Source organism: Lissotriton helveticus, chromosome 5_1 (genome assembly GCF_964261635.1).
Source record: "Lissotriton helveticus chromosome 5_1, aLisHel1.1, whole genome shotgun sequence".
Taxonomy (NCBI): Eukaryota; Metazoa; Chordata; class Amphibia; order Caudata; family Salamandridae; genus Lissotriton; species Lissotriton helveticus.
The window spans coordinates 1,648,262,584-1,648,284,089 of NC_136065.1; the positions used below are offsets into that span (position 1 = coordinate 1,648,262,584).

General features: G+C 44.5%; 21 non-coding genes across 21 annotated transcripts; 16 read left to right on the forward strand and 5 right to left on the reverse strand.

Moving 5' to 3' along the window:
* The first annotated feature begins 329 nt into the window (after positions 1-329).
* Positions 330-411, forward strand: TRNAS-GCU (transfer RNA serine (anticodon GCU)). Its single transcript has one exon. It is a non-coding gene; the product is annotated as a tRNA-Ser (tRNA).
* A 1,156-nt stretch (positions 412-1,567) lies between these two features.
* Positions 1,568-1,639, forward strand: TRNAT-UGU (transfer RNA threonine (anticodon UGU)). The gene has a single exon. It is a non-coding gene; the product is annotated as a tRNA-Thr (tRNA).
* A 1,142-nt stretch (positions 1,640-2,781) lies between these two features.
* Positions 2,782-2,876, reverse strand: TRNAV-UAC (transfer RNA valine (anticodon UAC)). Its single transcript has 2 exons — positions 2,839-2,876; positions 2,782-2,817 (listed from the first exon to the last, which is right to left on the reverse strand). It is a non-coding gene; the product is annotated as a tRNA-Val (tRNA).
* A 292-nt stretch (positions 2,877-3,168) lies between these two features.
* Positions 3,169-3,250, forward strand: TRNAS-GCU (transfer RNA serine (anticodon GCU)). The gene has a single exon. It is a non-coding gene; the product is annotated as a tRNA-Ser (tRNA).
* Positions 3,251-4,365: 1,115 nt separating this feature from the next.
* TRNAT-UGU (transfer RNA threonine (anticodon UGU)) lies at positions 4,366-4,437 on the forward strand. The gene has a single exon. It is a non-coding gene; the product is annotated as a tRNA-Thr (tRNA).
* A 1,538-nt stretch (positions 4,438-5,975) lies between these two features.
* TRNAS-GCU (transfer RNA serine (anticodon GCU)) lies at positions 5,976-6,061 on the forward strand. Its single transcript has one exon. It is a non-coding gene; the product is annotated as a tRNA-Ser (tRNA).
* Positions 6,062-7,177: 1,116 nt separating this feature from the next.
* Positions 7,178-7,249, forward strand: TRNAT-UGU (transfer RNA threonine (anticodon UGU)). Its single transcript has one exon. It is a non-coding gene; the product is annotated as a tRNA-Thr (tRNA).
* A 1,155-nt stretch (positions 7,250-8,404) lies between these two features.
* TRNAV-UAC (transfer RNA valine (anticodon UAC)) lies at positions 8,405-8,499 on the reverse strand. The gene is made up of 2 exons: positions 8,462-8,499; positions 8,405-8,440 (listed from the first exon to the last, which is right to left on the reverse strand). It is a non-coding gene; the product is annotated as a tRNA-Val (tRNA).
* Positions 8,500-8,791: 292 nt separating this feature from the next.
* Positions 8,792-8,873, forward strand: TRNAS-GCU (transfer RNA serine (anticodon GCU)). Its single transcript has one exon. It is a non-coding gene; the product is annotated as a tRNA-Ser (tRNA).
* A 1,116-nt stretch (positions 8,874-9,989) lies between these two features.
* Positions 9,990-10,061, forward strand: TRNAT-UGU (transfer RNA threonine (anticodon UGU)). The gene has a single exon. It is a non-coding gene; the product is annotated as a tRNA-Thr (tRNA).
* A 1,155-nt stretch (positions 10,062-11,216) lies between these two features.
* TRNAL-UAG (transfer RNA leucine (anticodon UAG)) lies at positions 11,217-11,311 on the reverse strand. Its single transcript has 2 exons — positions 11,274-11,311; positions 11,217-11,252 (listed from the first exon to the last, which is right to left on the reverse strand). It is a non-coding gene; the product is annotated as a tRNA-Leu (tRNA).
* Positions 11,312-11,603: 292 nt separating this feature from the next.
* Positions 11,604-11,685, forward strand: TRNAS-GCU (transfer RNA serine (anticodon GCU)). The gene has a single exon. It is a non-coding gene; the product is annotated as a tRNA-Ser (tRNA).
* A 1,116-nt stretch (positions 11,686-12,801) lies between these two features.
* On the forward strand, positions 12,802-12,873 carry TRNAT-UGU (transfer RNA threonine (anticodon UGU)). The gene has a single exon. It is a non-coding gene; the product is annotated as a tRNA-Thr (tRNA).
* A 1,128-nt stretch (positions 12,874-14,001) lies between these two features.
* TRNAV-UAC (transfer RNA valine (anticodon UAC)) lies at positions 14,002-14,096 on the reverse strand. Its single transcript has 2 exons — positions 14,059-14,096; positions 14,002-14,037 (listed from the first exon to the last, which is right to left on the reverse strand). It is a non-coding gene; the product is annotated as a tRNA-Val (tRNA).
* A 292-nt stretch (positions 14,097-14,388) lies between these two features.
* On the forward strand, positions 14,389-14,470 carry TRNAS-GCU (transfer RNA serine (anticodon GCU)). The gene has a single exon. It is a non-coding gene; the product is annotated as a tRNA-Ser (tRNA).
* A 1,116-nt stretch (positions 14,471-15,586) lies between these two features.
* On the forward strand, positions 15,587-15,658 carry TRNAT-UGU (transfer RNA threonine (anticodon UGU)). The gene has a single exon. It is a non-coding gene; the product is annotated as a tRNA-Thr (tRNA).
* Positions 15,659-16,786: 1,128 nt separating this feature from the next.
* Positions 16,787-16,881, reverse strand: TRNAV-UAC (transfer RNA valine (anticodon UAC)). The gene is made up of 2 exons: positions 16,844-16,881; positions 16,787-16,822 (listed from the first exon to the last, which is right to left on the reverse strand). It is a non-coding gene; the product is annotated as a tRNA-Val (tRNA).
* Positions 16,882-17,173: 292 nt separating this feature from the next.
* Positions 17,174-17,255, forward strand: TRNAS-GCU (transfer RNA serine (anticodon GCU)). The gene has a single exon. It is a non-coding gene; the product is annotated as a tRNA-Ser (tRNA).
* Positions 17,256-18,371: 1,116 nt separating this feature from the next.
* TRNAT-UGU (transfer RNA threonine (anticodon UGU)) lies at positions 18,372-18,443 on the forward strand. Its single transcript has one exon. It is a non-coding gene; the product is annotated as a tRNA-Thr (tRNA).
* A 1,542-nt stretch (positions 18,444-19,985) lies between these two features.
* On the forward strand, positions 19,986-20,067 carry TRNAS-GCU (transfer RNA serine (anticodon GCU)). The gene has a single exon. It is a non-coding gene; the product is annotated as a tRNA-Ser (tRNA).
* Positions 20,068-21,183: 1,116 nt separating this feature from the next.
* TRNAT-UGU (transfer RNA threonine (anticodon UGU)) lies at positions 21,184-21,255 on the forward strand. Its single transcript has one exon. It is a non-coding gene; the product is annotated as a tRNA-Thr (tRNA).
* The last annotated feature ends 251 nt before the right edge of the window (positions 21,256-21,506 follow it).

Consider the following 21,506-nt stretch of genomic DNA (forward strand, 5'->3'; position numbering starts at 1 on the left):
ATAAGTACCGCACGCTAACCGATAGCGCCACTGGAGCTCACTGTTCTCATATCTCCCCAGTTGAGCCATCTAGAGCTGACCAAGGAGATACTGGCACTGCTCCCTTATTCACTGTGCAAGATCGACTCACATGCTAGCATGTTATCATGACTATTAAAAACTACAGTCCTAATGGAACAGATTTGATAATTCTGCTATATCATGTGCTCTGTCTATTGAACACCACATATATTTGCCAGTTCTGACACAGTCTAGGAGAAACTTATGATTATTTGTAATTAGCACATCGTAAGAATTTCCTAAAAAATGAAACATAGTCACCTAAGGCAGACGAGGTGGCCGAGTGGTTAAGGCGATGGACTGCTAATCCATTGTGCTCTGCACGCGTGGGTTCGAATCCCACCTTTGTCGGAACGCCATCAGACACTCTTTTGAAGGTGGGCATGTCTCATAGTACAATTACACTCTCTTTCAAGACACAGCCATAATCCACTAGAAGGGCCCAACTGACTATTCCATTTTGGCAATTATGTCAAATTAAGGGGTTTTGTGCTTAATTGAAATTAGATCTTTCATGAAGTGTCCAGAGGATTGCCTTTCCCTCACTCCTGGCCTTCTAACTAACCCTGGTCGTAGTGGGCGTAGTGGGGCTCCGCGGAGCTACGCGGAGTGGGCGAGAAGCTACGCCCACTCCCGCACTCCGCGTAGCCCCACTACGCACCTCCCTCCCGCTCTCCCCTACATACATTATTTAAGCAACTACCCTTAATAAAACAATTTTAAAGCACTTACCGTGTCCGGGGCTCGTCCGGGGCTCCCTCTTGGAATAGCGTCGTCCTGGATACCAATGCGCATGCGCGGGCGGCCGCGCATGCGCATTTCTCCCGAGAAATGCGCATGCGCGGGAGGCCGCGCATGCGCATTGGTATCCAGGAAGGGACGCTATTCCAAGAGGGAGCCCCGGAAGAGCCCCGGACATGGTAAGTGCTTTAAAAATTGTTTTATTAAGGTTAGTTGCTTAAATAATGTATGTAGGGGAGGGCGGGAGGGAGGCGGGTGGCGGCCGAATCGGCTACGCTCACGGAGTGGGCGTAGTGTTGCCGGCTACGCTGTCTACGCAAAATGCGTAGAAGGCAACACTACGCCTACTCCGTGGGCGTAGCCGATTCGGACGCCCAGGGTTACTTCTAACCAGTTTGGATAGATAGACTGATAAGAAAGCAGCTCTTACTCCTAAAGTTTCAGCCATCTCAAGTGTATGACTGTTGACATATGTCTGCCCCACAGAGACAGATCACATCTAATAAGTGAGTTCTCTATCTGTCACTGATTGTGGACATACTAACTAGAGCTATCAGTATGGTCATAAATGTGAATACTCTTATGTTCTCAAATCAAAATGGAGTTTTTCCTACTTCCAAGAAAAGTGTCTTAAGCATGCTCTTCAATTTGTGCACGCATGTAGACATTCAAATGCAACTGCATTTACATACAGAGTCTCAAAATCATAGATATCTTCATACCGCAGTAAGAATACATGAAGCGATTTACATACTGCAGGCAGGCTGGCCTTGTAGCTCAGTGGCAGAGCACGGGTCTTGTAAACCAGGGGTCATGAGTTCAAGCCTCATCAGGGCCTTTTTATATGTGAGTTTCTGTATGTTGTTTCCAAGTCATTCTTTCTAGGAGTCACACCTTGTCTTAAGTTTGCTTATTGACAAGCTTCCCTTTCCTGCTTTCATCGTATCAAGAAGACTTCATGAAAACCATTGAACCATAAACTATGGGATCGCCTGACGAACGCCTGACAAACGCCATTCTCACCCCGCCGGGCAAGCCCTGCCGGGCAAAGCTAAATAAGCCATGCATATTTGAAGTTCCTTTGAAAGTCAGAGCGAGGACTATGACCTCTGTTCAGACTGAGTCTGCATCCACAGAAAGGATGAAATAAGGATCTAGAAATTTCACCAAGGAGATGTGAACTTCATCCCCCTTAAAATACTTTTCCTCCCAGATGCCCCGGCTCTTAGGCAAATGAGGTTAATCTTCAAAACCCCACCCCCACTAACCATAAATATCCGACTCTCCTGCTGTCCATTCAAATGATACAAGGTATCTTGTACATAGAGAGAATGTGAGAAAAAGCAGAATCGCTTCATAGATTTGGTGACCTTGGATGGGTGGGCTGGATAAAGAAGTGAACCTGATTTCGGGAAAAGGAGTATCGTGATGGGGATGAGGAAAAGAGAACATGGACCACATTCACAAGTTAGAGAAATAAATATATTAGGTTGAATGGTTTTAAAAAGTTAACTTTGAGCATGAATTGTTTTTTTAAACTGCAAAGAATAAAAAAAATCAATGTGGGATTGGAGGCACAATCTGAGCAGAAAGCACCATAAGCTGCTATGGTGCAACTCTTATGTTGACTAGAAACATTAATATGATGACGCTCTTCTTTTGATATGTCTTTCAGTTAAATTTTACTGTAAGTAGCTGATACAGCAGTGTTTGCAGCTCCTCAGTATATGGTTATCCCGTGACAACAATGTTTTCATCATATTTATTATTCTACAAATGTATTTTTAAATGCACTGATGTGGTGTTTGCATGCTATGCAAGACGGCACATCATGGAATGTTTATAAGGAGCATCGAATAGGATTGTGATATTTGCACCTGGAAGAGTCGGACACGCAGATCCTGAAAAGAAGTAAAAACTCTCTAGCTTTACTAGAGCTACTTTACTTTTAGTGAAATGGTTTATGAAAACCCAGTAAGCTGCTCCAGGTGAGGCTCAAACTCACAACCTCGGCATGCCTCAATGCAAGTACTGCTGTGTAAGTACCGCGCGCTAACCGATTGCGCCACTGGAGCTCACTGTTCTCATACCTCCCCAGTTGAGCCATCTAGAGCTGACCAAGTAGATACTGGCACTGCTCCCTTAATCACTGTGCAAGATCGACTCACATGCTAGCATGTTATCATGACTATTAAAAACTACAGTCCTAATGGAACAGATTTGATAATTCTGCTATATCATGTGCTCTGTCTATTGAACACCACATATATTTGCCAGTTCTGACACAGTCTAGGAGAAACTTATGATTATTTGTAATTAGCACATCGTAAGAATTTCCTAAAAAATGAAACATAGTCACCTAAGGCAGACGAGGTGGCCGAGTGGTTAAGGCGATGGACTGCTAATCCATTGTGCTGTGCACGCGTGGGTTCGAATCCCACTTTCGTCGGAACGCCATCAGACACTCTTTTGAAGGTGGGCATGTCTTGTAGTACAATTACACTCTCTTTCAAGACACAGCCATAATCCACTAGAAGGGCCCAACTGACTATTCCATTTTGGCAATTATGTCAAATTAAGGGAAGTGTTTTGTGCTTAATTGAAATTAGATCTTTCATGAAGTGTCCAGAGGATTGCCTTTCCCTCACTCCTGGCCTTCTAACTAACCCTGGTCGTAGTGGGCGTAGTGGGGCTCCGCGGAGCTACGCGGAGTGGGCGAGAAGCTACGCCACTCCCGCACTCCGCGTAGCCCCACTACGCACCTCCCTCCCGCTCTCCCCTACATACATTATTTAAGCAACTACCCTTAATAAAACAATTTTAAAGCACTTACCGTGTCCGGGGCTCGTCCGGGGCTCCCTCTTGGAATAGCGTCGTCCTGGATACCAATGCCCATGCGCGGGAGGCCGCGCATGCGCATTGGTATCCAGGAAGGGACGCTATTCCAAGAGGGAGCCCCGGAAGAGCCCCGGACATGGTAAGTGCTTTAAAAATTGTTTTATTAAGGTTAGTTGCTTAAATAATGTATGTAGGGGAGGGCGGGAGGGAGGCGGGTGGCGGCCGAATCGGCTACGCCCACGGAGTGGGCGTAGTGTTGCCGGCTACGCTGTCTACGCAAAATGCGTAGAAGGCAACACTACGCCTACTCCGTGGGCGTAGCCGATTCGGACGCCCAGGGTTACTTCTAACCAGTTTGGATAGATAGACTGATAAGAAAGCAGCTCTTACTCCTAAAGTTTCAGCCATCTCAAGTGTATGACTGTTGACATATGTCTGCCCCACAGAGACAGATCACTTCTAATAAGTGAGTTCTCTATCTGTCACTGATTGTGGACATACTAACTAGAGCTATCAGTATGGTCATAAATGTGAATACTCTTATGTTCTCAAATCAAAATGGAGTTTTTCCTACTTCCAAGAAAAGTGTCTTAAGCATGCTCTTCAATTTGTGCACGCATGTAGACATTCAAATGCAACTGCATTTCCATACAGAGTCTCAAAATCATAGATATCTTCATACCGCAGTAAGAATACATGAAGCGATTTACATACTGCAGGCAGGCTGGCCTTGTAGCTCAGTGGCAGAGCACTGGTCTTGTAAACCAGGGGTCATGAGTTCAAGCCTCATCAGGGCCTTTTTATATGTGAGTTTCTGTATGTTGTTTCCAAGTCATTCTTTCTAGGAGTCACACCTTGTCTTAAGTTTGCTTATTGACAAGCTTCCCTTTCCTGCTTTCATCGTATCAAGAAGACTTCATGAAAACCATTGAACCATAAACTATCGCCTCACCCCTTCCGATCGCCTGACGAACGCCTGACAAACGCCATTCTCACCCCGCCGGGCAAGCCCTGCCGGGCAAAGCCAAATAAGCCATGCATATTTGAAGTTCCTTTGAAAGTCAGAGCGAGGACTATGACCTCTGTTCCGACTGAGTCTGCATCCACAGAAAGGATGAAATAAGGATCTAGAAATTTTACCAAGGAGATGTGAACTTCATCCCCCTTAAAATACTTTTCCTCCCAGATGCCCCGGCTCTTAGGCAAATGAGGTTAATCTTCAAAACCCCACCCCCACTAACCATAAATATCCGACTCTCCTGCTGTCCATTCAAATGATACAAGGTATCTTGTACATAGAGAGAATGTGAGAAAAAGCAGAATCGCTTCATAGATTTGGTGACCTTGGATGGGTGGGCTGGATAAAGAAGTGAACCTGATTTCGGGAAAAGGAGTATCGTGATGGGGATGAGGAAAAGAGAACATGGACCACATTCACAAGTTAGAGAAATAAATATATTAGGTTGAATGGTTTTAAAAAGTTAACTTTGAGCATGAATTGTTTTTTTAAACTGCAAAGAATAAAAAAAATCAATGTGGGATTGGAGGCACAATCTGAGCAGAAAGCACCATAAGCTGCTATGGTGCAACTCTTATGTTGACTAGAAACATTAATATGATGACGCTCTTCTTTTGATATGTCTTTCAGTTAAATTTTACTGTAAGTAGCTGATACAGCACTGTTTGCAGCTCCTCAGTATATGGTTATCCCGTGACAACAATGTTTTCATCATATTTATTATTCTACAAATGTATTTTTAAATGCACTGATGTGGTGTTTGCATGCTATGCAAGACGGCACATCATGGAATGTTTATAAGGAGCATCGAATAGGATTGTGATATTTGCACCTGGAAGAGTTGGACACGCAGATCCTGAAAAGAAGTAAAAACTCTCTAGCTTTACTAGAGCTACTTTACTTTTAGTGAAATGGTTTATGAAAACCCAGTAAGCTGCTCCAGGTGAGGCTCAAACTCACAACCTCGGCATGCCTCAATGCAAGTACTGCTGTGTAAGTACTGCTCGCTAACCGATTGCGCCACTGGAGCTCACTGTTCTCATACCTCCCCAGTTGAGCCATCTAGAGCTGACCAAGTAGATACTGGCACTGCTCCCTTATTCACTGTGCAAGATCGACTCACATGCTAGCATGTTATGATGACTATTAAAAACTACAGTCCTAATGGAACAGATTTGATAATTCTGCTATATCATGTGCTCTGTCTATTGAACACCACATATATTTGCCAGTTCTGACACAGTCTAGGAGAAACTTATGATTATTTGTAATTAGCACATCGTAAGAATTTCCTAAAAAATGAAACATAGTCACCTAAGGCATTCGAGGTGGCCGAGTGGTTAAGGCGATGGACTGCTAATCCATTGTGCTCTGCACGCGTGGGTTCGAATCCCACCTTCGTCGGAATGCCATCAGACACTCTTTTGAAGGTGGGCATGTCTCGTAGTACAATTACACTCTCTTTCAAGACACAGCCATAATCCACTAGAAGGGCCCAACTGACTATTCCATTTTGGCAATTATGTCAAATTAAGGGAAGTGTTTTGTGCTTAATTGAAATTAGATCTTTCATGAAGTGTCCAGACGATTGCCTTTCCCTCACTCCTGGCCTTCTAACTAACCCTGGTCGTAGTGGGCGTAGTGGGACTCCGCGGAGCTACGCGGAGTGGGCGAGAAGCTACGCCCACTCCCGCACTCCGCGTAGCCCCACTACGCACCTCCCTCCCGCTCTCACCTACATACATTATTTAAGCAACTACCCTTAATAAAACAATTTTAAAGCACTTACCGTGTCCGGGGCTCGTCCGGGGCTCCCTCTTGGAATAGCGTCGTCCTGGATACCAATGCCCATGCGCGGGAGGCCGCGCATGCGCATTGGTATCCAGGAAGGGACGCTATTCCAAGAGGGAGCCCCGGAAGAGCCCCGGACATGGTAAGTGCTTTAAAAATTGTTTTATTAAGGTTAGTTGCTTAAATAATGTATGTAGGGGAGGGCGGGAGGGAGGCGGGTGGCGGCCGAATCGGCTACGCCCACGGAGTGGGCGTAGTGTTGCCGGCTACGCTGTCTACGCAAAATGCGTAGAAGGCAACACTACGCCTACTCTGTGGGCGTAGCCGATTCGGACGCCCAGGGTTACTTCTAACCAGTTTGGATAGATAGACTGATAAGAAAGCAGCTCTTACTCCTAAAGTTTCAGCCATCTCAAGTGTATGACTGTTGACATATGTCTGCCCCACAGAGACAGATCACTTCTAATAAGTGAGTTCTCTATCTGTCACTGATTGTGGACATACTAACTAGAGCTATCAGTATGGTCATAAATGTGAATACTCTTATGTTCTCAAATCAAAATGGAGTTTTTCCTACTTCCAAGAAAAGTGTCTTAAGCATGCTCTTCAATTTGTGCACGCATGTAGACATTCAAATGCAACTGCATTTCCATACAGAGTCTCAAAATCATAGATATCTTCATACCGCAGTAAGAATACATGAAGCGATTTACATACTGCAGGCAGGCTGGCCTTGTAGCTCAGTGGCAGAGCACTGGTCTTGTAAACCAGGGGTCATGAGTTCAAGCCTCATCAGGGCCTTTTTATATGTGAGTTTCTGTATGTTGTTTCCAAGTCATTCTTTCTAGGAGTCACACCTTGTCTTAAGTTTGCTTATTGACAAGCTTCCCTTTCCTGCTTTCATCGTATCAAGAAGACTTCATGAAAACCATTGAACCATAAACTATGGCCTCACCCCTTCCGATAGCCTGACGAACGCCTGACAAACGCCATTCTCACCCCGCCGGGCAAGCCCTGCCGGGCAAAGCTAAATAAGCCATGCATATTTGAAGTTCCTTTGAAAGTCAGAGCGAGGACTATGACCTCTGTTCAGACTGAGTCTGCATCCACAGAAAGGATGAAATAAGGATCTAGAAATTTCACCAAGGAGATGTGAACTTCATCCCCCTTAAAATACTTTTCCTCCCAGATGCCCCGGCTCTTAGGCAAATGAGGTTAATCTTCAAAACCCCACCCCCACTAACCATAAATATCCGACTCTCCTGCTGTCCATTCAAATGATACAAGGTATCTTGTACATAGAGAGAATGTGAGAAAAAGCAGAATCGCTTCATAGATTTGGTGACCTTGGATGGGTGGGCTGGATAAAGAAGTGAACCTGATTTCGGGAAAAGGAGTATCGTGATGGGGATGAGGAAAAGAGAACATGGACCACATTCACAAGTTAGAGAAATAAATATATTAGGTTGAATGGTTTTAAAAAGTTAACTTTGAGCATGAATTGTTTTTTTAAACTGCAAAGAATAAAAAAAATCAATGTGGGATTGGAGGCACAATCTGAGCAGAAAGCACCATAAGCTGCTATGGTGCAACTCTTATGTTGACTAGAAACATTAATATGATGACGCTCTTCTTTTGATATGTCTTTCAGTTAAATTTTACTGTAAGTAGCTGATACAGCACTGTTTGCAGCTCCTCAGTATATGGTTATCCCGTGACAACAATGTTTTCATCATATTTATTATTCTACAAATGTATTTTTAAATGCACTGATGTGGTGTTTGCATGCTATGCAAGACGGCACATCATGGAATGTTTATAAGGAGCATCGAATAGGATTGTGATATTTGCACCTGGAAGAGTCGGACACGCAGATCCTGAAAAGAAGTAAAAACTCTCTAGCTTTACTAGAGCTACTTTACTTTTAGTGAAATGGTTTATGAAAACCCAGTAAGCTGCTCCAGGTGAGGCTCAAACTCACAACCTCGGCATGCCTCAATGCAAGTACTGCTGTGTAAGTACCGCGCGCTAACCGATTGCACCACTGGAGCTCACTGTTCTCATACCTCCCCAGTTGAGCCATCTAGAGCTGACCAAGTAGATACTGGCACTGCTCCCTTATTCACTGTGCAAGATCGACTCACATGCTAGCATGTTATGATGACTATTAAAAACTACAGTCCTAATGGAACAGATTTGATAATTCTGCTATATCATGTGCTCTGTCTATTGAACACCACATATATTTGCCAGTTCTGACACAGTCTAGGAGAAACTTATGATTATTTGTAATTAGCACATCGTAAGAATTTCCTAAAAAATGAAACATAGTCACCTAAGGCAGACGAGGTGGCCGAGTGGTTAAGGCGATGGACTGCTAATCCATTGTGCTCTGCACGCGTGGGTTCGAATCCCACCTTCGTCGGAACGCCATCAGACACTCTTTTGAAGGTGGGCATGTCTCGTAGTACAATTACACTCTCTTTCAAGACACAGCCATAATCCACTAGAAGGGCCCAACTGACTATTCCATTTTGGCAATTATGTCAAATTAAGGGAAGTGTTTTGTGCTTAATTGAAATTAGATCTTTCATGATGTGTCCAGAGGATTGCCTTTCCCTCACTCCTGGCCTTCTAACTAACCCTGGTCGTAGTGGGCGTAGTGGGACTCCGCGGAGCTACGCGGAGTGGGAGAGAAGCTACGCCCACTCCCGCACTCCGCGTAGCCCCACTACGCACCTCCCTCCCGCTCTCCCCTACATACATTATTTAAGCAACTACCCTTAATAAAACAATTTTAAAGCACTTACCGTGTCCGGGGCTCGTCCGGGGCTCCCTCTTGGAAAAGCGTCGTCCTGGATACCAATGCCCATGCGCGGGAGGCCGCGCATGCGCATTGGTATCCAGGAAGGGACGCTATTCCAAGAGGGAGCCCCGGAAGAGCCCCGGACATGGTAAGTGCTTTAAAAATTGTTTTATTAAGGTTAGTTGCTTAAATAATGTATGTAGGGGAGGGCGGGAGGGAGGCGGGTGGCGGCCGAATCGGCTACGCCCACGGAGTGGGCGTAGTGTTGCCGGCTACGCTGTCTACGCAAAATGCGTAGAAGGCAACACTACGCCTACTCCGTTGGCGTAGCCGATTCGGACGCCCAGGGTTACTTCTAACCAGTTTGGATAGATAGACTGATAAGAAAGCAGCTCTTACTCCTAAAGTTTCAGCCATCTCAAGTGTATGACTGTTGACATATGTCTGCCCCACAGAGACAGATCACTTCTAATAAGTGAGTTCTCTATCTGTCACTGATTGTGGACATACTAACTAGAGCTATCAGTATGGTCATAAATGTGAATACTCTTATGTTCTCAAATCAAAATGGAGTTTTTCCTACTTCCAAGAAAAGTGTCTTAAGCATGCTCTTCAATTTGTGCACGCATGTAGACATTCAAATGCAACTGCATTTCCATACAGAGTCTCAAAATCATAGATATCTTCATACCGCAGTAAGAATACATGAAGCGATTTACATACTGCAGGCAGGCTGGCCTTGTAGCTCAGTGGCAGAGCACTGGTCTTGTAAACCAGGGGTCATGAGTTCAAGCCTCATCAGGGCCTTTTTATATGTGAGTTTCTGTATGTTGTTTCCAAGTCATTCTTTCTAGGAGTCACACCTTGTCTTAAGTTTGCTTATTGACAAGCTTCCCTTTCCTGCTTTCATCGTATCAAGAAGACTTCATGAAAACCATTGAACCATAAACTATGGCCTCACCCCTTCCGATAGCCTGACGAACGCCTGACAAACGCCACTCTCACCCCGCCGGGCAAGCCCTGCCGGGCAAAGCTAAATAAGCCATGCATATTTGAAGTTCCTTTGAAAGTCAGAGCGAGGACTATGACCTCTGTTCAGACTGAGTCTGCATCCACAGAAAGGATGAAATAAGGATCTAGAAATTTCACCAAGGAGATGTGAACTTCATCCCCCTTAAAATACTTTTCCTCCCAGATGCCCCGGCTCTTAGGCAAATGAGGTTAATCTTCAAAACCCCACCCCCACTAACCATAAATATCCGACTCTCCTGCTGTCCATTCAAATGATACAAGGTATCTTGTACATAGAGAGAATGTGAGAAAAAGCAGAATCGCTTCATAGATTTGGTGACCTTGGATGGGTGGGCTGGATAAAGAAGTGAACCTGATTTCGGGAAAAGGAGTATCGTGATGGGGATGAGGAAAAGAGAACATGGACCACATTCACAAGTTAGAGAAATAAATATATTAGGTTGAATGGTTTTAAAAAGTTAACTTTGAGCATGAATTGTTTTTTTAAACTGCAAAGAATAAAAAAAATCAATGTGGGATTGGAGGCACAATCTGAGCAGAAAGCACCATAAGCTGCTATGGTGCAACTCTTATGTTGACTAGAAACATTAATATGATGACGCTCTTCTTTTGATATGTCTTTCAGTTAAATTTTATTGTAAGTAGCTGATACAGCACTGTTTGCAGCTCCTCAGTATATGGTTATCCCGTGACAACAATGTTTTCATCATATTTATTATTCTACAAATGTATTTTTAAATGCACTGATGTGGTGTTTGCATGCTATGCAAGACGGCACATCATGGAATGTTTATAAGGAGCATCGAATAGGATTGTGATATTTGCACCTGGAAGAGTCGGACACGCAGATCCTGAAAAGAAGTAAAAACTCTCTAGCTTTACTAGAGCTACTTTACTTTTAGTGAAATGGTTTATGAAAACCCAGTAAGCTGCTCCAGGTGAGGCTCAAACTCACAACCTCGGCATGCCTCAATGCAAGTACTTCTGTCTAAGTACCGCACGCTAACCGATTGCGCCACTGGAGCTCACTGTTCTCATACCTCCCCAGTTGAGCCATCTAGAGCTGACCAAGTAGATACTGGCACTGCTCCCTTATTCACTGTGCAAGATCGACTCACATGCTAGCATGTTATCATGACTATTAAAAACTACAGTCCTAATGGAACAGATTTGATAATTCTGCTATATCATGTGCTCTGTCTATTGAACACCACATATATTTGCCAGTTCTGACACAGTCTAGGAGAAACTTATGATTATTTGTAATTAGCACATCGTAAGAATTTCCTAAAAAATGAAACATAGTCACCTAAGGCAGACGAGGTGGCCGAGTGGTTAAGGCGATGGACTGCTAATCCATTGTGCTCTGCACGCTTGGGTTCGAGTCCCACCTTCGTCGGAACGCCATCAGACACTCTTTTGAAGGTGGGCATGTCTCGTAGTACAATTACACTCTCTTTCAAGACACAGCCATAATCCACTAGAAGGGCCTAACTGACTATTCCATTTTGGCAATTATGTCAAATTAAGGGAAGTGTTTTGTGCTTAATTGAAATTAGATCTTTCATGAAGTGTCCAGAGGATTGCCTTTCCCTCACTCCTGGCCTTCTAACTAACCCTGGTCGTAGTGGGCGTAGTGGGACTCCGCGGAGCTACGCGGAGTGGGCGAGAAGCTACGCCCACTCCCGCACTCCGCGTAGCCCCACTACGCACCTCCCTCCCGCTCTCCCCTACATACATTATTTAAGCAACTACCCTTAATAAAACAATTTTAAAGCACTTACCGTGTCCGGGGCTCGTCCGGGGCTCCCTCTTGGAATAGCGTCGTCCTGGATACCAATGCCCATGCGCGGGAGGCCGCGCATGCGCATTGGTATCCAGGAAGGGACGCTATTCCAAGAGGGAGCCCCGGAAGAGCCCCGGACATGGTAAGTGCTTTAAAAATTGTTTTATTAAGGTTAGTTGCTTAAATAATGTATGTAGGGGAGGGCGGGAGGGAGGCGGGTGGCGGCCGAATCGGCTACGCCCACGGAGTGGGCGTAGTGTTGCCGGCTACGCTGTCTACGCAAAATGCGTAGAAGGCAACACTACGCCTACTCCGTGGGCGTAGCCGATTCGGACGCCCAGGGTTACTTCTAACCAGTTTGGATAGATAGACTGATAAGAAAGCAGCTCTTACTCCTAAAGTTTCAGCCATCTCAAGTGTATGACTGTTGACATATGTCTGCCCCACAGAGACAGATCACTTCTAATAAGTGAGTTCTCTATCTGTCACTGATTGTGGACATACTAACAAGAGCTATCAGTATGGTCATAAATGTGAATACTCTTATGTTCTCAAATCAAAATGGAGTTTTTCCTACTTCCAAGAAAAGTGTCTTAAGCATGCTCTATAATTTGTGCACGCATGTAGACATTCAAATGCAACTGCATTTCCATACAGAGTCTCAAAATCATAGATATCTTCATACCGCAGTAAGAATACATGAAGCGATTTACATACTGCAGGCTGGCTGGCCTTGTAGCTCAGTGGCAGAGCACTGGTCTTGTAAACCAGGGGTCATGAGTTCAAGCCTCATCAGGGCCTTTTTATATGTGAGTTTCTGTATGTTGTTTCCAAGTCATTCTTTCTAGGAGTCACACCTTGTCTTAAGTTTGCTTATTGACAAGCTTCCCTTTCCTGCTTTCATCGTATCAAGAAGACTTCATGAAAACCATTGAACCATAAACTATGGGATCGCCTGATGAACGCCTGACAAACGCCATTCTCACCCCGCCGGGCAAAGCTAAATAAGCCATGCATATTTGAAGTTCCTTTGAAAGTCAGAGCGAGGACTATGACCTCTGTTCAGACTGAGTCTGCATCCACAGAAAGGATGAAATAAGGATCTAGAAATTTCACCAAGGAGATGTGAACTTCATCCCCCTTAAAATACTTTTCCTCCCAGATGCCCCGGCTCTTAGGCAAATGAGGTTAATCTTCAAAACCCCACCCCCACTAACCATAAATATCCGACTCTCCTGCTGTCCATTCAAATGATACAAGGTATCTTGTACATAGAGAGAATGTGAGAAAAAGCAGAATCGCTTCATAGATTTGGTGACCTTGGATGGGTGGGCTGGATAAAGAAGTGAACCTGATTTCGGGAAAAGGAGTATCGTGATGGGGATGAGGAAAAGAGAACATGGACCACATTCACAAGTTAGAGAAATAAATATATTAGGTTGAATGGTTTTAAAAAGTTAACTTTGAGCATGAATTGTTTTTTTAAACTGCAAAGAATAAAAAAAATCAATGTGGGATTGGAGGCACAATCTGAGCAGAAAGCACCATAAGCTGCTATGGTGCAACTCTTATGTTGACTAGAAACATTAATATGATGACGCTCTTCTTTTGATATGTCTTTCAGTTAAATTTTACTGTAAGTAGCTGATACAGCACTGTTTGCAGCTCCTCAGTATATGGTTATCCCGTGACAACAATGTTTTCATCATATTTATTATTCTACAAATGTATTTTTAAATGCACTGATGTGGTGTTTGCATGCTATGCAAGACGGCACATCATGGAATGTTTATAAGGAGCATCGAATAGGATTGTGATATTTGCACCTGGAAGAGTCGGACACGCAGATCCTGAAAAGAAGTAAAAACTCTCTAGCTTTACTAGAGCTACTTTACTTTTAGTGAAATGGTTTATGAAAACCCAGTAAGCTGCTCCAGGTGAGGCTCAAACTCACAACCTCGGCATGCCTCAATGCAAGTACTGCTGTGTAAGTACCGCGCGCTATCCGATTGCGCCACTGGAGCTCACTGTTCTCATACCTCCCCAGTTGAGCCATCTAGAGCTGACCAAGTAGATACTGGCACTGCTCCCTTATTCACTGTGCAAGATCGACTCACATGCTAGCATGTTATCATGACTATTAAAAACTACAGTCCTAATGGAACAGATTTGATAATTCTGCTATATCATGTGCTCTGTCTATTGAACACCACATATATTTGCCAGTTCTGACACAGTCTAGGAGAAACTTATGATTATTTGTAATTAGCACATCGTAAGAATTTCCTAAAAAATGAAACATAGTCACCTAAGGCAGACGAGGTGGCCGAGTGGTTAAGGCGATGGACTGCTAATCCATTGTGCTCTGCACGCGTGGGTTCGAATCCCACCTTCGTCGGAATGCCATCAGACACTCTTTTGAAGGTGGGCATGTCTCGTAGTACAATTACACTCTCTTTCAAGACACAGCCATAATCCACTAGAAGGGCCCAACTGACTATTCCATTTTGGCAATTATGTCAAATTAAGGGAAGTGTTTTGTGCTTAATTGAAATTAGATCTTTCATGAAGTGTCCAGAGGATTGCCTTTCCCTCACTCCTGGCCTTCTAACTAACCCTGGTCGTAGTGGGCGTAGTGGGACTCCGCGGAGCTACGCGGAGTGGGCGAGAAGCTACGCCCACTCCCGCACTCCGCGTAGCCCCAATACGCACCTCCCTCCCGCTCTCCCCTACATACATTATTTAAGCAACTACCCTTAATAAAACAATTTTAAAGCACTTACCGTGTCCGGGGCTCGTCCGGGGCTCCCTCTTGGAATAGCGTCGTCCTGGATACCAATGCCCATGCGCGGGAGGCCGCGCATGCGCATTGGTATCCAGGAAGGGACGCTATTCCAAGAGGGAGCCCCGGAAGAGCACCGGACATGGTAAGTGCTTTAAAAATTGTTTTATTAAGGTTAGTTGCTTAAATAATGTATGTAGGGGAGGGCGGGAGGGAGGCGGGTGGCGGCCGAATCGGCTACGCCCACGGAGTGGGCGTAGTGTTGCCGGCTACGCTGTCTACGCAAAATGCGTAGAAGGCAACACTACGCCTACTCCGTTGGCGTAGCCGATTCTGACGCCCAGGGTTACTTCTAACCAGTTTGGATAGATAGACTGATAAGAAAGCAGCTCTTACTCCTAAAGTTTCAGCCATCTCAAGTGTATGACTGTTGACATATGTCTGCCCCACAGAGACAGATCACTTCTAATAAGTGAGTTCTCTATCTGTCACTGATTGTGGACATACTAACTAGAGCTATCAGTATGGTCATAAATGTGAATACTCTTATGTTCTCAAATCAAAATGGAGTTTTTCCTACTTCCAAGAAAAGTGTCTTAAGCATGCTCTTCAATTTGTGCACGCATGTAGACATTCAAATGCAACTGCATTTCCATACAGAGTCTCAAAATCATAGATATCTTCATACCGCAGTAAGAATACATGAAGCGATTTACATACTGCAGGCAGGCTGGCCTTGTAGCTCAGTGGCAGAGCACTGGTCTTGTAAACCAGGGGTCATGAGTTCAAGCCTCATCAGGGCCTTTTTATATGTGAGTTTCTGTATGTTGTTTCCAAGTCATTCTTTCTAGGAGTCACACCTTGTCTTAAGTTTGCTTATTGACAAGCTTCCCTTTCCTGCTTTCATCGTATCAAGAAGACTTCATGAAAACCATTGAACCATAAACTATGGGATCGCCTGACGAACGCCTGACAAACGCCATTCTCACCCCGCCGGGCAAAGCTAAATAAGCCATGCATATTTGAAGTTCCTTTGAAAGTCAGAGCGAGGACTATGACCTCTGTTCAGACTGAGTCTGCATCCACAGAAAGGATGAAATAAGGATCTAGAAATTTCACCAAGGAGATGTGAACTTCATCCCCCTTAAAATACTTTTCCTCCCAGATGCCCCGGCTCTTAGGCAAATGAGGTTAATCTTCAAAACCCCACCCCCACTAACCATAAATATCCGACTCTCCTGCTGTCCATTCAAATGATACAAGGTATCTTGTACATAGAGAGAATGTGAGAAAAAGCAGAATCGCTTCATAGATTTCGTGACCTTGGATGGGTGGGCTGGATAAAGAAGTGAACCTGATTTCGGGAAAAGGAGTATCGTGATGGGGATGAGGAAAAGAGAACATGGACCACATTCACAAGTTAGAGAAATAAATATATTAGGTTGAATGGTTTTAAAAAGTTAACTTTGAGCATGAATTGTTTTTTTAAACTGCAAAGAATAAAAAAAATCAATGTGGGATTGGAGGCACAATCTGAGCAGAAAGCACCATAAGCTGCTATGGTGCAACTCTTATGTTGACTAGAAACATTAATATGATGACGCTCTTCTTTTGATATGTCTTTCAGTTAAATTTTACTGTAAGTAGCTGATACAGCACTGTTTGCAGCTCCTCAGTATATGGTTATCCCGTGACAACAATGTTTTCATCATATTTATTATTCTACAAATGTATTTTTAAATGCACTGATGTGGTGTTTGCATGCTATGCAAGACGGCACATCATGGAATGTTTATAAGGAGCATCGAATAGGATTGTGATATTTGCACCTGGAAGATTCGGACACGCAGATCCTGAAAAGAAGTAAAAACTCTCTAGCTTTACTAGAGCTACTTTACTTTTAGTGAAATGGTTTATGAAAACCCAGTAAGCTGCTCCAGGTGAGGCTCAAACTCACAACCTCAGCATGCCTCAATGCAAGTACTGCTGTGTAAGTACCGCGCGCTAACCGATTGCGCCACTGGAGCTCACTGTTCTCATACCTCCCCAGTTGAGCCATCTAGAGCTGACCAAGTAGATACTGGCACTGCTCCCTTATTCACTGTGCAAGATCGACTCACATGCTAGCATGTTATCATGACTATTAAAAACTACAGTCCTAATGGAACAGATTTGATAATTCTGCTATATCATGTGCTCTGTCTATTGAACACCACATATATTTGCCAGTTCTGACACAGTCTAGGAGAAACTTATGATTATTTGTAATTAGCACATTGTAAGAATTTCCTAAAAAATGAAACATAGTCACCTAAGGCAGACGAGGTGGCCGAGTGGTTAAGGCGATGGACTGCTAATCCATTGTGCTCTGCACGCGTGGGTTCGAATCCCACCTGCGTCGGAATGCCATCAGACACTCTTTTGAAGGTGGGCATGTCTCGTAGTACAATTACACTCTCTTTCAAGACACAGCCATAATCCACTAGAAGGGCCCAACTGACTATTCCATTTTGGCAATTATGTCAAATTAAGGGAAGTGTTTTGTGCTTAATTGAAATTAGATCTTTCATGAAGTGTCCAGACGATTGCCTTTCCCCCACTCCTGGCCTTCTAACTAACCCTGGTCGTAGTGGGCGTAGTGGGACTCCGCGGAGCTACGCGGAGTGGGCGAGAAGCTACGCCCACTCCCGCACTCCGCGTAGCCCCACTACGCACCTCCCTCCCGCTCTCCCCTACATACATTATTTAAGCAACTACCCTTAATAAAACAATTTTAAAGCACTTACCGTGTCCGGGGCTCGTCCGGGGCTCCCTCTTGGAATAGCGTCGTCCTGGATACCAATGCCCATGCGCGGGAGGCCGCGCATGCGCATTGGTATCCAGGAAGGGACGCTATTCCAAGAGGGAGCCCCGGAAGAGCCCCGGACATGGTAAGTGCTTTAAAAATTGTTTTATTAAGGTTAGTTGCTTAAATAATGTATGTAGGGGAGGGCGGGAGGGAGGCGGGTGGCGGCCGAATCGGCTACGCCCACGGAGTGGGCGTAGTGTTGCCGGCTACGCTGTCTACGCAAAATGCGTAGAAGGCAACACTACGCCTACTCCGTGGGCGTAGCCGATTCGGACGCCCAGGGTTACTTCTAACCAGTTTGGATAGATAGACTGATAAGAAAGCAGCTCTTACTCCTAAATTTTCAGCCATCTCAAGTGTATGACTGTTGACATATGTCTGCCCCACAGAGACAGATCACTTCTAATAAGTGAGTTCTCTATCTGTCACTGATTGTGGACATACTAACTAGAGCTATCAGTATGGTCATAAATGTGAATACTCTTATGTTCTCAAATCAAAATGGAGTTTTTCCTACTTCCAAGAAAAGTGTCTTAAGCATGCTCTTCAATTTGTGCACGCATGTAGACATTCAAATGCAACTGCATTTCCATACAGAGTCTCAAAATCATAGATATCTTCATACCGCAGTAAGAATACATGAAGCGATTTACATACTGCAGGCAGGCTGGCCTTGTAGCTCAGTGGCAGAGCACTGGTCTTGTAAACCAGGGGTCATGAGTTCAAGCCTCATCAGGGCCTTTTTATATGTGAGTTTCTGTATGTTGTTTCCAAGTCATTCTTTCTAGGAGTCACACCTTGTCTTAAGTTTGCTTATTGACAAGCTTCCCTTTCCTGCTTTCATCGTATCAAGAAGACTTCATGAAAACCATTGAACCATAAACTATCGCCTCACCCCTTCCGATCGCCTGACGAACGCCTGACAAACGCCATTCTCACCCCGCCGGGCAAGCCCTGCCGGGCAAAGCTAAATAAGCCATGCATATTTGAAGTTCCTTTGAAAGTCAGAGCGAGGACTATGACCTCTGTTCAGACTGAGTCTGCATCCACAGAAAGGATGAAATAAGGATCTAGAAATTTCACCAAGGAGATGTGAACTTCATCCCCCTTAAAATACTTTTCCTCCCAGATGCCCCGGCTCTTAGGCAAATGAGGTTAATCTTCAAAACCCCACCCCCACTAACCATAAATATCCGACTCTCCTGCTGTCCATTCAAATGATACAAGGTATCTTGTACATAGAGAGAATGTGAGAAAAAGCAGAATCGCTTCATAGATTTGGTGACCTTGGATGGGTGGGCTGGATAAAGAAGTGAACCTGATTTCGGGAAAAGGAGTATCGTGATGGTGATGAGGAAAAGAGAACATGGACCACATTCACAAGTTAGAGAAATAAATATATTAGGTTGAATGGTTTTAAAAAGTTAACTTTGAGCATGAATTGTTTTTTTAAACTGCAAAGAATAAAAAAAATCAATGTGGGATTGGAGGCACAATCTGAGCAGAAAGCACCATAAGCTGCTATGGTGCAACTCTTATGTTGACTAGAAACATTAATATGATGACGCTCTTCTTTTGATATGTCTTTCAGTTAAATTTTACTGTAAGTAGCTGATACAGCACTGTTTGCAGCTCCTCAGTATATGGTTATCCCGTGACAACAATGTTTTCATCATATTTATTATTCTACAAATGTATTTTTAAATGCACTGATGTGGTGTTTGCATGCTATGCAAGACGGCACATCATGGAATGTTTATAAGGAGCATCGAATAGGATTGTGATATTTGCACCTGGAAGAGTCGGACACGCAGATCCTGAAAAGAAGTAAAAACTCTCTAGCTTTACTAGAGCTACTTTACTTTTAGTGAAATGGTTTATGAAAACCCAGTAAGCTGCTCCAGGTGAGGCTCAAACTCTCAACCTCGGCATGCCTCAATGAAAGTACTTCTGTGTACGTACCGCACGCTAACCGATTGCGCCACTGGAGCTCACTGTTCTCATACCTCCCCAGTTGAGCCATCTAGAGCTGACCAAGTAGATACTGGCACTGCTCCCTTATTCACTGTGCAAGATCGACTCACATGCTAGCATGTTATCATGACTATTAAAAACTACAGTCCTAATGGAACAGATTTGATAATTCTGCTATATCATGTGCTCTGTCTATTGAACACCACATATATTTGCCAGTTCTGACACAGTCTAGGAGAAACTTATGATTATTTGTAATTAGCACATCGTAAGAATTTCCTAAAAAATGAAACATAGTCACCTAAGGCAGACGAGGTGGCCCAGTGGTTAAGGCGATGGACTGCTAATCCATTGTGCTCTGCACGCGTGGGTTCGAATCCCACCTTCGTCGGAACGCCATCAGACACTCTTTTGAAGGTGGGCATGTCTCGTAGTACAATTACACTCTCTTTCAAGACACAGCCATAATCCACTAGAAGGGCCCAACTGACTATTCCATTTTGGCAATTATGTCAAATTAAGGGAAGTGTTTTGTGCTTAATTGAAATTAGATCTTTCATGAAGTGTCCAGAGGATTGCCTTTCCCTCACTCCTGGCCTTCTAACTAACCCTGGTCGTAGTGGGCGTAGTGGGGCTCCGCGGAGCTACGCGGAGTGGGCGAGAAGCTACGCCCACTACCGCACTCCGCGTAGCCCCACTACGCACCTCCCTCCCGCTCTCCCCTACATACATTATTTAAGCAACTACCCTTAATAAAACAATTTTAAAGCACTTACCGTGTCCGGGGCTCGTCCGGGGCTCCCTCTTGGAATAGCGTCGTCCTGGATACCAATGCCCATGCGCGGGAGGCTGCGCATGCGCATTGGTATCCAGGAAGGGACGCTATTCCAAGAGGGAGCCCCGGAAGAGCCCCGGACATGGTAAGTGCTTTAAAAATTGTTTTATTAAGGTTAGTTGCCTAAATAATGTATGTAGGGGAGGGCGGGAGGGAGGCGGGTGGCGGCCGAATCGGCTACGCCCACGGAGTGGGCGTAGTGTTGCCGGCTACGCTGTCTACGCAAAATGCGTAGAAGGCAACACTACGCCTACTCCGTGGGCGTGGGCGATTCGGACGCCCAGGGTTACTTCTAACCAGTTTGGATAGATAGACTGATAAGAAAGCAGCTCTTACTCCTAAAGTTTCAGCCATCTCAAGTGTATGACTGTTCACATATGTCTGCCCCACAGAGACAGATCACTTCTAATAAGTGAGTTCTCTATCTGTCACTGATTGTGGACATACTAACTAGAGCTATCAGTATGGTCATAAATGTGAATACTCTTATGTTCTCAAATCAAAATGGAGTTTTTCCTACTTCCAAGAAAAGTGTCTTAAGCATGCTCTTCAATTTGTGCACGCATGTAGACATTCAAATGCAACTGCATTTCCATACAGAGTCTCAAAATCATAGATATCTTCATACCGCAGTAAGAATACATGAAGCGATTTACATACTGCAGGCAGGCTGGCCTTGTAGCTCAGTGGCAGAGCACTGGTCTTGTAAACCAGGGGTCATGAGTTCAAGCCTCATCAGGGCCTTTTTATATGTGAGTTTCTGTATGTTGTTTCCAAGTCATTCTTTCTAGGAGTCACACCTTGTCTTAAGTTTGCTTATTGACAAGCTTCCCTTTCCTGCTTTCATCGTATCAAGAAGACTTCATGAAAACCATTGAACCATAAACTATCGCCTCACCCCTTCCGATCGCCTGACGAACGCCTGACAAACGCCATTCTCACCCCGCCGGGCAAGCCCTGCCGGGCAAAGCTAAATAAGCCATGCATATTTGAAG